The sequence below is a fragment of the Pinus tabuliformis genome, chromosome 1_2, assembly GCF_031772625.1.
Source record: "Pinus tabuliformis cultivar Carrire ecotype Pingquan chromosome 1_2, CPIR1, whole genome shotgun sequence".
NCBI classification, from domain to species: Eukaryota; Viridiplantae; Streptophyta; class Pinopsida; order Pinales; family Pinaceae; genus Pinus; species Pinus tabuliformis.
In genome coordinates this window covers 535,654,857-535,669,817 of record NC_142298.1, presented here as the reverse complement: position 1 = coordinate 535,669,817, position 14,961 = coordinate 535,654,857, and positions in this window count along the sequence as shown.

The window sequence follows — 14,961 nt, the reverse complement described above, 5'->3', positions numbered from 1 at the left end:
TGTCAAGCTACCACTTTTGCCAAGCTATCAAATTTCTTTCTTATTCCATAGACTCCAACTGCAAGATGAAAAAAAAAACACATCAAGTTTGTTTACCCCAACACGCCAACAAGTAGCAAGCCCCAACTATATAATATAATGAAGTAGTAGGTATCCCAAAGGCCTGAAGGGGATCTAATGGAAAGAAGTGACCATTGTCAGAAGCCTTCCAATCAATATATAAATATATAAATGTAGATTTATTATTATTTTAATTGGAAATATTCAATTAAATAATAAAATTTAATTACGTCTCTCCCAATCTAAATTTCTTATTAGCATAATTCACTACCTTCATACCATTTTTAACAGCGTTGTAACATGTGGATTAATTTCCTTTTTGGTGCACAATCTCCGCCTTTTAGGACAATATGGTGCAGTGACCCAACCCCTACAGATCATTATGACAAACTAAGAATATTGTTGATTTGAGGCTTCTGCGATCTATATTTTGTGTATTGTTATCTTCCGGAGCCATCACATTTAGGTTTTGTTATATTCGACGTTTCGAACCAACCTTCGTGGTTCATCATCAGGAATAGATCCATGAGTGAATAAGTCAAATCTCAAATAGGTTTTAACAGGTACAACTAAAGTTGGGAGTGAATGTTGGTCGGCAGTATGGGTAATGATATATATCATTACCCATACTGCCGACCAACATTCACTCCAATCTCAACTTTAGCTGTACTTGTTGTTACACGAAAATATTGTCACCATGACTATTTGCAGTCAGTATGGGTCTATCATCACTTGTACTGTCCTCCTAAGCAAGTCTCAGACCTCAGCTCTTCAAGTCAAGCTTTGAAAATGAGAGAAAGACATTGAAAATCAATGAAACTCTGGTTCCGCACTTTCTCTCACTGTTACCTGCGGTCCCGCACCTTTTGTTTACAAAAACTGCGGACCTGCCCGCTCTGTCCCTAAAGGTGTGGGTGCGGGCCCCTGTGAAAGTCAAAAAGGCGCAAGTTTATTCTAAAAAACTCACTTTGGGTTAATTCTAGATGATTCTAGAAGGAATTTTGACGTGGATTTGCCGCTCTTACGTTGTTCATGCATCCCAAAAGAGAAGCAGCTAATCCCTTGATGAGAGGAGCTATCCCTTTGAAGGAGGACCTAGTAACTTCACTCCATTGCACTATAAATTCAGGCATTGGGCTGGTTGCTGGAGAGGTTAGAAGCTAAACATTTTTGAGGGTAAATGCTGGTGAAATTAATACTTCCTAGTTGAGCTTGAGAGGAGAGATCACATACCTTTTTGGCTTCATTGGGAAGAGAGTGAAACTTGTCAAAGTAGAGGAGACTTCTTGCTGGACCCTGGGAGAAGCTTGTACAGCGTCAAGGCATAGGTTGTAAAGTTCTTCTTTTGAATTAATACAATCAAACTCATTTTTCTCAACAAGTATCTCATGTTATTTGTTTCATGAACTCCTTGACTTTCATGTTAAATATGTTTTATGATATTGGATTTTCAGGTGCTATTTAATTTGTTTGCTTGTTTTTGTTTGCAGATTCGCAACAAAGGAGCTCATTTGGATCGAAGGAGTGAAGGCTTCCACAAACTCGCATTGGACCTAAGGTAGGCCCTAAAACACTTGTTTGCCTTTGTTTATAAAAGCATATTTAGAGAAAGATAGTTTGTGATTGGTTTGCTTGTCAATAGGTCTTCTTTAGATTCTAGGAAGGTCTATCTTGTCCGCAAGATCGACTTATTCCGTGTGACAAAATGGCGACTCCGCTGGGGACTTGATTTTTTCCTTGTTTTTACTTTGACCAGAGAAACTGTGTTTTGGTTTCTGTTTTTGGCTTGTTGTGTGTGGAATTGGGTAGATTTAGTAGATCCAGGGTTATTTTTTGTTTTTCATAACGTTGGGAGAGGACCGCACCCTAGGATTTTGACATAATGCGGACCTATCCGCACTTTTGCTTTTAGCACAGAGCGGTACCGCACCTGTGTTAACTGTGGGCCTGCGGACCCTGTCAAAATTTTGAAAAACCTAAGATTTCCTCTATTAGTTAGCTTAGTTTTTGTTTAGATGTTATTATCCCCTGCCTAGACCTGCATATAACCTGTCAGAAGCTTTCCTTAGGTTAATTCCATTGGCATTCTTGTTTTAAGCTTTTATCAATTGGGTGTTTTGAGTCTCTTTTTTGAGAAATTCTTAATTTGATTTCCTTTGGTCATTACTTGGAGGTTTGTCTCAGTGTTAATCGCCTTTGAGTGTTTTTATTTTTGATCTTTGGAACTCTCACCCAATTTTCTTGACTTGCACTTGATTGGTTCTTAGATTACATTAGGATCATCTTGTGTTTGAGAATTCTCTTGCATAGATCACATTTGCATAATTAGAATTCTCATTTTCAGAATATGAATGAAAAATGTGCATAGATTACATTTTCATACTTTTCAAGTGAATTGTGCATAGATTACAATTGCATAGTTTACATTCTGAAAAATCAATCGTAGATTTAGATCAGTTTTCTTTGATTTGAATTTACATATTTTTATGCTTGTTTTTAACACATAAAAATAAAAATAAAAATAAAAACTTTTTGGAATTGATTTGCATTAGTTTTTCTTGATGAAATTAGTGCATTAGAGAATTTTTTATATTTTCTCTTAGTGATCAATTTTTTGCATTGTTGGAAGTGAATGGTAACTCTCTCCTTACTTTAGTTAGGATTCATCGAATTGAAAATATTACATTATCATATTTGATTGCATTCAGTTTTGAGTCGAGTCATAACACCATTGGTTTCATATCCATTTACCCCTTTGAGTAATAATAGCCTAAATAACACAGCGCTTAATTAAAATTCATCTAGTAATTTTTACATTTTCAGGACTCTTTCCACCAATCTAGCTTAGGCTAGTGTCTTGGAATAGGTTTTAGTTAACTCTCCAAGACAGTAAAACAAACAAGTAGCTATATCTTGTGGTAGGGAAGAAATCCAATTGTTGCATTTATGCTCTGGGAAAGCTCCTCTTAAAGGAGAAGCACGAGATTGTGTCCGAACCAGTGTGGGAATCAATCCTTCCTCATTGGGAACAACGCCAGATATTCATGTATTAAAAACGGGAAACCTCGGATTAACCATTGTCGAGGAGCCTGGGGTCACTTGTTGGTAAACCTTGGATTATGTCAAGGAGCCTTCAAGGGGATTGAGCTTGCTACTCTGCCCTTGCGTGCGTATCGGATCGTAGACTGTTCCCCCAGGTATATTTGTTTCAGTTGGTAACCTTAGTGGCCATATTCTTTAGGATTATTCCTAAGGTGACAGTGGTGGGAAGATCCCACTGTACCTGGAGCAGACGTCGGCTAGACTCACTTGGATTTTCTGGGGGGTTCTCTTCACTCGAGACGGTTTAGTGGAGAAACTTGTGCCAATCTATTCATTAAGCAGGTTGTCGGGGTAATTGTTCCAACTGCCATTTCTGTATTGGATTCCACAACGTTGGATTTCATCACCAAATAGTGTTTTTGGTACGGAAAGTTACTGTTTGTGTGTGGTTTGACTCTTAGATTTGATAGTGCGTGTTAATTTGTTTGTTTTTACTTTTAGGGACCATAGGTGTGAATTGTGAATTTCAATTGTTAGGTGTGAATTATGAATTGTTAATTGTTAATAAAATTCACTTAAGTTGAATATAATGGCAAATGTTCCAGAATTTACCGACCAAGGAACCCCTCTTAACGAGGATCCTAGTACTTTTCCTTTCTTTGGAAATGTTGGTCCTCCTTATATGGCTACTTTGTCATTACCTAGATTTACAATAAGATTACCGATATGGTTATTTTCAACTTCGTTGGCCCCAAATACTCCAATTGTTCCACCTCAACCGAATGCTTCACCTCAACAGAGTTCACCATCTCAACATCACCAACCTTTTGTTGACCCTTTACCTTCTTCACCTAATTTTTCTTCCTCCATTTTTTCCTCTTCACTTGGTAAAAGCCTTGATGCTAGTAACCAGGTGGCTAAGAAGAAGAAGAAAGGGAAGAAGTAGAAGAAGAAGAAGAAGCAAGATAAGGAAGAAGTCAACCAACCAACCACGACTGTAAGTGTTAGTTGTGTTGAGGAAAACTCCGATATGCATCGTAAACCCAAATACCCTTGCAGGCTTTGTAAGGGTGGCCACTTCCTTATCAATTGTCCTGGTATTCCAAAGGTTTTGGAAGTATGGTCAAAAGAATCTCATCAACTTTCCATTGATCCATCAACCAGTGATAGTCAGGTTCTTGGGAAAAAGGGTAAAGTTAGGTTTCCTTGTAAGTTATGCAAAGGGAGTCATCAAACTCACATTTGCCCTCACATGGATGAAGCCTCAAAATTGTTGGAAAACCTTACTATTCCACAACATGAATTTCCAACTAGTTACTGTAAACTTTCTCCCAGCCTACCATCAACTGACGGAGTGATTGATCTAATTTCAAGTACAGTCAATCCCGCTCTTCCATTGGAGAGTGAAACTCATATCACTCAGGTTAATGATCCATTAGTTGATCAAGTGGTCGATTCAATTTCACATTCAGTCGATCGCACTCTCCCTTTCGAGAGTGAACTTCATACTGCTCATGTTCTTCTTGTTACATCAGATTCTTCTATGTCGGGGGGCATTTCACCTGTTTCTACAGAACCCCCTCCAAGTACTAAGGTCTTTTCCTTTGATTGGAATATACTGACAGAACCTCGTCTTCCTTCCTCCATCCCTTTCCAAATCATTGTCAAGGTTGGTGGTAGGGACATGCACTGCACACAGGTAGATGAAGGTGCTTCTATTAGTATTTTATCCTCAACTTCTTGGAAATCTTTGGGTTCCCCTCAGCTTGAGCCTATTACGTAGAATCTGAAAGCTTTTAACAGAACCATTAGTGAACCTTTAGGGATCCTTCCTAAGTTTTCTATTACCTTGGAAGGTAAAACTGTCTATATTGATCTTATGGTAGTTCGAGGTCCCTTGGATTTCAATTTACTCCTTGGGCGAGACTATGTTTATGCAATGAAAGCTGTCGTATCGACACTCTTTCACGTGATGTCTTTCCCTCAGAATGGAAATATTGTGACTGTAGACCAGCTTTCATTCCCTAGTCTTGTTTCAACTACCAATAATATGACAACCCTAAATGTTCCTGATTTTGAAGTGGTATCTACCCCGCCACGGGTTAATTATGTGGCAACTGGTTCCATGATTTCAGTTACCGATGTACGTGAGCCTCTCACTGTTTTCTCATCTTCCTTTGATTTAGATCCGGTAATTGACATGGAAAACTCTATGGGATTACTTGAACATGATGTTCTTATCCCTTTTGAGTCCCTTGACATGTGTTCCTTCCAGAGAACTATTCTTCCTTCTGATGAAGACCTCTTGGAAGCCATGATCAAGGTGTGTCCATTGACATGTTTTTCTTCCAGTTGGAAGCCATGATCAGTGAGCGCGAGGATAGTTTTTTCCTGTATCAACCTCGTTAAAAAATGAAACAGGATGTCATGAGGATAGTTCTTTTCCTGTGTCAACCTCATTAAAAAATGAATCAGTTGTTTCGAGGAAAGTTCCTTTTACTGTGTCGATCTCGTTAAAAAATGAATTAGTGAGTATGAGGACAGTTATTTTCCTGTGTCAACCTCGTTAAAAAATGAATCAGTTGTTCGAGGAAAGTTCCTGTTACTGAGTCAACCTCGTTAAAAAATGAATCAATTGGTTTGAGCATAGTTCCTTGTCTTGTGTCAAGCTCGTTAAAAAATCAAGGATTTTAGAGCATAGTTCCTTGTCTTGTGTCAAGCTCGTTAAAAAATGAATCAAGGTTTTTAGAGTATAGTTCCTTGTTAGGTAGATTGTAGAGAGTAGTTATGAGCATAGTTCCTTATCTTGTGTCAAGCTCGTTTAAAAAATGAAACAAGGGTTTTGAGGATAGTTCTTTTCCTGTGTCAACCTCACTAAAAAATGAAACAACTCCCACGAGTCTTTCCAAGATTTTGAAAGTAAACCTTCATTTCATCCACCTGGTTGAATGCAATGAAGCTTGGGGGGCATGTACCTCGATTTGCATCATTATGCTGGGGGCATGCGAACTTATAACAAGCATAGTTTTTCGTTTCAAGCTTGCGTAAACATGAAACTGAATCCGAGCATAGTTCTTTTCCTGTGTCAAGCTCATTAAAAAATGAAACAAATCCTCCTCTAATTGAGTCGAGAGTTTGACTAGATCTCATAAATGTTAAGTTGTATATTTAGGTTAGTTATTTCAGTTTTTTGCATAATTTTCTTACAGTTTTAGGTCGAGTCTTTCAAATGATCTCGTAATTGAACCTTCATTCCATCCAGCTAATAATTACCAGCAGTGTACTTGAATGAAATGAAGCTGGGGGGCATGCACTCTAACAGTTACGCTTAGGGGGCATCAAGCACAGTTTTCTCTCTGTTTCAAGCTTATGTAAAAATGAAACTACTTTGAAGCATAGTTTTTCTCTGTTTCAAGCTTTTGTAAAAATGAAACCTATCTCAAGTCAATTTCAGTTATTTTCAAGATTCGTTAAACTCATGAAAATCTCGAGATTATTTTGCTATCTTTCATTCTCGTAAAACAAATGAAAATGCTGAGTTCTTTCCGTCTTTTCCTGCTCGTAAATTAAATTGAAAGTCGGCCATATGAGTACATTTTTATCATTTTTTCAAACTCATTAAAACTTACGAAAAAGTGAAAACCATGAGTACATTTTTATCATTTTTTTGAACTCGTTAAAACATACGAAAAAGTGAAAGCTTGGAGTTCTCTTTTAAGCCCTTTTCAGACTCTTAAAATATGAAAAGATTGCTGAGTTTTTCATTTTAAACTCGTTAAAATGGAATTAAAAAGATAGTCCACTTACAGCTCTTTTCTGACCGTAAAAACATGAAAAGATTGCCGGATTTTTGTCGTTTCAAATTCGATATTGGTTATAAAACGACGTGTCATTGATCACTTTTTTACTTTTTCGGATCAGGGGTACTAATTACGAAAAGTACTCCTTGGTCATAAAGATCAAGCGGTTCTCTCAAGTATTATTTTATACTTTTTCGGGCTTGGGAGACACAAATTTACGAAAAAGGTCAACCCTGGAGTCTTCTTAAGTTTTTTCAGACTCTCTAAAATTGAAAAACGCCGAGTTTCTCCTATATTGGACTCGTTAAATTTTCACAGTAAAGGACCTGTTCAATTACAAACAGGAACGAACCACTCCTTCTTAGGGTTCGAATTTAAACTAAGTTGGACTCGTCTGAAGGATGAGCTTATAATCAAGAAAATGTTATCCTCCTCAAGCTTGTCAAAAATAAAGAGGTACTTGCCAGAAATGGTGGGGGAAAAGAGAGAAAAATGAGCCTGTTTGTCATACTTTGTAGCCACTCTTGAACACGACACTTTTATTCACCTGGGTTGGGAAATCCTTTGCCTAACAGTTGATCAAACCACATTGAAAGTCTTTAGCCGGTTTCTGGGTATTAACTTTGGGTTAATTGTCACCAAGCCATCTGTCATGTCATTATGTGTTCAAGAGGTCACTACCAATAAGCCATTCATCTGCAAAATATCTGTCATCCATCTTGACCATCCCTAAGTCAGTCCTTGCAACTAAATTTCATCAACTTGATCTATGATTTCATGTTGTGGGCTTGCCTGCGACAGATCACTTTCTATCGACTTCAGCTCATTATCTAGAAAGATGATCTAGAAATCGTCAGTACCTTGGGATCTGCATGCCTCAATGGCAAGTTTCTCGCATTTGACGACAGGTTGCATCATTGACCTTCGATCAAAGGATTCCGTGACATGTTCGACATCAACACATCTATTCACATCTCATGGATTGTACTGGGTACTTTGAGAGCCATTGATATCACTGGTGGTTTCTCTCACACTTGTTAACAGTTTACATCATTGACTGGTAATCAAGTGGTTTCTACCATGTTCGACTTCAACACATTCATTCGCATGGATAGAATCGTACTATTTCGGGAAGTAGAAATGAAGACCCTAGATCTAGTTTCCACCATCCAGCCTACGAGGAATTTTGTATTCATTATATACTGGACTATTCGTAAACAGATGGTTGTGTCCATACTGTGTCTACATGTGTCTATACTTGTGATGTATTACAAGATCATTCCTATATCAGGGTAGTAGTTAGTTTTCTAAGTCAGTTTTGATCTGAGTATGGGAATGCCTACCTCAGCGATGATATGATCTCATATATATATCTTGCATTGAATGTTTTTTACAGGTTCCGACTGGGCTCTCCATAAGATGATCCTCGAAATGATAAAGTACTTCACTCTTCCTAAATGATAAATGAAATCCTCATCTACTATAGACTTCGCACTTTACGGGGCAATCTGTTACACGAAAACATCATCACCATGACTATTTGCAGTCAGTATGGGTCTATCATCACTTGTACTGTCCTCCTAAGCAAGTCTCAGACCTCAGCTCTTCAAGTCAAGCTTTGAAAATGAGAGAAAGACATTGAAAATCAATGAAACTCTAGTTCCGCACTTTCTCTCACTGTTACCTACGGTCCCGCACCTTCTATTTACAAAAACTGCGGACCTGCCCGCTCTATCCCTAAAGGTGTGGGTGCGGACCCCTGTGAAAGTCAAAAAGGCGCAAGTTTATTCTAAAAAACTCACTTTGGGTTAATTCTAGATGATTCTAGAAGGAATTTTGACGTGGATTTTCCGCTCTTAGGTTGTTCATGCATCCCAAAAGAGAAGGAGCTAATCCCTTGATGAGAGGAGCCATCCCTTTGAAGGAGGGCTTTATCCCTTTGAAGGAGGACCTAGTAACTTCCCTCCATTGCACTATAAATTCAGGCATTGGGCTGGTTGCTGGAGAGGTTAGAAGCTGAACATTTTTTAGGGTAAATTCTGGTGAAATTAATACTTCCTAGTTGAGCTTGAGAGGAGAGATCACATACCTTTTTGGCTTCATTGGGAAGAGAGTGAAACTTGTCAAAGTAGAGGAGACTTCTTGCTGGACCCTGGGAGGAGCTTGTACAGTGTCAAGGCACAGGTTGTAAAGTTCTTCTTCTTTTGAATTAATACAATCAAACTCATTTTTCTCAACAAGTATCTCATGTTATTTGTTTCATGAACTCCTTGACTTTCATGTTAAATATGTTTTATGATATTGGCTTTTCAGGTGCTATTTAATTTGTTTGCTTGTTTGTGTTTGCAAATTCGCAACAAAGGAGCTCATTTGGATCGAAGGAGCGAAGGCTTCCACAAACTCGCGTTGGACCTAAGGTAGGCCCTAAAACACTTGTTTTCCTTTGTTTATAAAAGCATATTTAGAGAAAGATAGTGTGTGATTGGTTTGCTTGTCATTAGGTCTTCTTTAGATTCTAGGAAGGTCTATCTTGTCCACAAGATCGACTTATTTCGTGTGACACTTGTTAAAACCTATTTGAACTCTAACTTATTCACTCATGGATGTATTCCTGATGATGAACCACAGAGGTTGGTTCGAAACATCGAATATAACAAAACCTAAATGCAATGGCTTCGGAAGATAACAATACACAAACTAAGAATAGCAGAGAAGATGAAAGGTTGTACAAACCAGCATATTTTTCAAACAACTAATCCAAGATTAGTACCTTAACTTTTTCATGAAGATATCATATTGAGAATGTTTGAAAAATGGTGGGAAATCTGGGTAGCGACTATCTCTCTTCTGTGAGGGTGATGAGGAAAGAGTTAAGATTTCATTGTTTTGAATTTTTTTTTGTTAAATCAGAAAAACCAATATTAATGGAGATATCTATATTTTTTACTCAATTTTGGAAGTGACTAAATGTGGCTTTAACCATTCACCTTAACATTTTTTTACAATATAATTTCCTAAGTCTATTTAATATCTTCATTATCATAAAAACCAATCTATATCCATCTTATCTCCACATCTACCACTCTCAGAGGGATGAAATCTATTTATCCCTCCCAGCACTTGGTAGACCCAGAATTAAGATGGATCTAAGCTGATATAATTTCCCCTTTAAATAGTCTATGCTCACATGAATACCATGGGTCAATACCATGGGTTATCATAAACTTGGAGCTTAAAAACTACTATTGGTAATGTATAAAAATTAATAATTGATTTTTATTTTATTTTTTTATTTTAACCAAGACAAAATGTTTAAGTGACATTAAATTACAAGATCCATTTTTACTCTGGATCTACCAAGCCCCAAGAGGGATCAAATATCTTTTCACTCTATGTTAGTTTTCATATCACTATATTTGATCCAGAGTAAAGATGGATCTATGCTAGTTTAATTCCCCCCTTTAAATAGGTTGCATTCCATGTGAATACCATGGGTCAATACCATGTGCCATATTTATTTTTATTAATACTAATATTAGGGTTAATAATGTTTTTTTTGCATGGTATTAATACTAATTTTGCCCATGGTATTTGGCCCATAGGCTTCACCTAAATATAACACATTTTTTGAGTGTTCATAAATATAAGGTGGCTTATTGAGTAAATATAAAAAATGTTTTATTTATTTACCATACCTCTCGTTTATTTATATTTTTATTAATTTACCATACCTCTTTTATAAATATGGTATTTGGCCCATAGGATTCAATTAAATAAAACCTCCTTTTTTAGCCTTCTTAAATAGAAAGAGGGTTATGGACTAAATATAGAAAGAGGTTTTATTTATTTATCATACCTATAGTTTATTTATATTTTTATTTATTTTCACTCTTGCGTGTTCATAAATATAAGGTGACATATGGAGTAAATATAAAATAAAAAAAAAAATAAAAAAAAAAAAAATATATATATATATATATTATTTACCATACCTTTCGTTTATTTATATTTTTATTAACTTACCATACCTCTTTTATAAATATGGTATTTGGCCCATAGGATTCACTTAAATGAAACCTCATTTTTGAGCCCTCTTAGATAGAAAGAGGGTTATGGACTAAATATGAAAAGAGTTTTTATTTATTTACCATACCTCTAGTTTATTTGTATTTTTATTTATTTACCATAACCATACCTTTGGAGTATGTATAAAAAGAGATTTTATTTATTTACCATACCTCCACTGTATTTATATTTTTATTTATAACTATCATAAATACATTTTCTTGAAAATGAGGGCGAATGGAAGATTGTAACTCCTAATTTCAAGGGCTAAATTTACTTTTTTTACCCTCTCCCTTAAAATAAGGTGGGCTAACCTCCATACCTAATTTTTTTATAAAATAAATTTGAGGCGATTTGTGACAATGTACTATGATACAAAATATTCGCCCAATAAAAATATAAAACCCCTTAATTTAAAATTCGCCCCTAAAATTTTCCATGCTGCAGATGCTTTCCTTTATCTAACTGTTTTACATAATGTGGTTCTTGTGGAGTCACCTTTTGTAAGGGAGCTAGAACTTGCTGCTAACCTTCATCTTCGTGACTTCTAGATCTTTTCCTTGATCTCAAGTCCTATTTCTTATGTAATTCTACCTGCATAAAATCAAAAAACCTCTTCCAACATTCATCAATTTCATTATCACCATAAATGGCATTTGTTTCAATATATTCTTCTCCCTCAACACCTATTTCATCTTCATCTACTGCATACAATGTGAAAATATGGTCATCATGATCCCTAGAACGCTTTGGTACTCCATCAAGAGCTACCTCTATATACAGTGGTGCTTGAATCTGATCTTGATCTTTTCTCTCCCTCTGCAAAATTTGCAGAGGTTGTCTTCTATATTGAGGATTAAAATTTCTGTTTTGTTGTACTTGTCTCTGAGAATTCTTATTCTCCATTTCTAATTTAATCAATTTATTAGACAAAGTTTTAATTACATTACTCATATCCTCTAATGTTTGATCTTGAGAGGATTCTAATTTAGCCTTTTCCTTTTCTTGGATAGGCTATGACTCTGGTGCTTTACCTGCAACCACCAGATTTTCTTCTATCTCTAAGGCATTAGTTTGGATATGATCGAGGGTTGTGGATCTCCTCTCCCTCAATGTGAATCCAAAATATGATTCAAAAGCCCCTGCAAAAGTTATTTTTGCACCAGCAGGAGGGGGCTTAATCTCCACTGGAAGACTATTGTACAATTTATTAAACCTTATGATGAATTCAACAACACTTTCATTAGACTTCTTCTTGATAGCATTAAACTCTGTGAGTGAATACCCATGGTCTCTTTTCTCTCCCCATCTTTGGGTGAATAGGCGCTCCATCTCTTCCCATGTAGGAATAGAGTTATTAGGAAGCCCTTTAAACCATTTTCTTGCTTCTCCATCCAAGGATTGGACAAAAAGTCTTAGAAAACATCCATGTGTTCAACATTTAGGTTTTCTATGAAATTACAAAATACTGATATATGATTCTCTACTATTTGTTCATCCTCCCATGTGAAACGAGGAAAAATCTTCAAGTATTCTTGTGGCATTTGATTCAACTATTGTGGCAATTGAATAGGTGCATACCTATTCATCAAGAATGCAGGTGCTGCCATATTTTCTCCTGAATTTACTGAACCTTGATTACTAGCAGATGTGGAATCGGATTGAGGAGTAAATGGAGGTTGCAGAGGTGGTAATGTAGTGATAGGTTCAAGCTGAATAACTATAGCAGATACTGAAAAAGAAACAAACTCTAAAGATTGTTCTTGACAATTGGGTTCTTGAAATGAATTGGATGTAAAAGGTGGCTCTTGGTCAATAAAAGATGAATGTGAAAGATGTGATGAACTATTGCCTGGTGCAGACAGTGTAGGACTTCGTCTAAGTGGATTTTTAGGCCTTCTAACCCACTTGGAAACTAGCCTGTCAAGATCTGAAAGGGCTTGAACTTTCTGCTATGAGGTATCTAACCTTGTATGGGGTCTCTTCAAAGTCAGAGTTATTATTGTTTGTTCAACATAGCCAAATATTTCCTCCTCACTGAACAACCAAAGGAAAATATTAAAAACCTAGGGAAAAGTATTCGTGTCTTCTCTCCCCGATAGCGGCGCCAATTAATGCTTTCCCTTAAGAAACCAATTTCCTAGCTGTGTATAAATTGTGCTTAAGACATTAATGTTTATAATTATTGTCACTTGTTTGTCACTTAGTTGCATGTTGTATTCTCAAATGAAGGACCTGAAAGACTTGGTTTTTAACCCTTGATACTTAGGCGACATGAAAATCTCAAAATGCCATTTGATTATTGAATATAAATGATGAATGAATAAAGCTTGAAGAAATCAGAGACAATATGTTGTTTTACATAGAATCTACTATCTGTGACACTTGGAGAAGTTTAAGATAATATGTTGTCTTTTGCAGAAACTACTATCTGTAACTTAGAAGAATTGCAGAGGTAGGAACTTCAAGTATAGGAGCGCTCTTTTAAGGGATTTTAACTTCATTCACATAAGCAAATAAAGACTTGTAGCTTCATTACCATACTTAAAGGAAGAAAACATATGATGACACATAACAAAGATGTCACAAAATCATACCCAACAATGTGTGGAAAACTTCTGATTCTTTCATTAATCAACAATTTTATCAAGAATACAGTGGCCTAGTCTCCAAGTTCTCCAAAATTCAAACCTTTTCTCTATAAATTTTCCTCCTTTTATACATTATAAGACAATTGGTAATCACCAAAACTGTCAAACTGCTTAACTATTTCCTAACTGTCTAAAGTAAAAATTATTACAAAATATTACAATGGAGGGTAAAAGACACCTCATTCTCCTGAAGAAAACAAAATAATGAGAGGTAACAAAAATTAGAAGTTAATGGTTGTTCACTATTCGAATCTATGGCTCAAGTATGTGGTCTAAGTATTATTCTACAAGTTGTAACCCTGTAGATATCCTGATGATAGTTAGACTATTTTAACACAGCAAACTGCAGCTTTACAAGAAATTTGTGCATGGACTTGTGGGTTATAGGCCCACGTACATATCGGAAGTGTTGTGATTGGCCAAAACACAAGGAAACCCGACCGATCACTGTCCCTTTGAAGTTTTGGTCATCCGCCTCTAACTTTGATTATTTTGCGAAAACAGCGACATTAGTTAATTTACACGGAATATAGCTTAGCACGGAACTGAAAAGGATTTAGAATTTTTTTCATAAACCTATCACGTTCGCCTGAGCCATTAATCCACATGCACATTTGAGTGCGATCACCGTCCGATCACCCATTCAATGGATGGTTCGATCCTTCAAAACTCAACAAGACTTTAAGCCTTTTGAACAAAACCTTATTGTATCCATTTTTCAACATCCCTTTGACTCCCACATGGACCTGATAAGAAATAAAACTGCCAGCTAAATATTTATCTGATTCGACTTTAAAAATAAAACCCGATTAATTTTCAATGTGATATCCATTGGATCTGTGGCTTGTTGATCGAATGGCCCAAATCTTCTCGTGGGTTTATCACTTCCAAAATCCATTAACAATATAAAATAAACCATTTCTTTCAAATCTCCACATTTCCTTTTATTTCTGTTATAACATAATATTTTTTTTTTCTTTTACATTTTATTTTTTTCTTTCATTTTGTGATAAAACTAAAAATAAACTTAAATAACAATGGATTCTACAATAGTAACAACATAGAATAATATAAAATTAACATGGTTTCAGATCTAAGGTGAATTCAAGCCCAAGGAGACAAGAGACAAGAGACAAGAGAAAACATCTTTGAAATAAGTTGAATGAGCCTATTTGATTTGGTCAAGATGTCTACCTCCTATGTCAAGGATAATGAGAAGCTTGGTGACTCATCTGACTTTGTTGCTTGGAAGATCAATTTGGAAGTTATATTAGATGACAACGATGTTTTGGAATATGTGCAAGCAAAGGTACCTGAGCCTCTGAAAAATGCTTCTGTTGCTA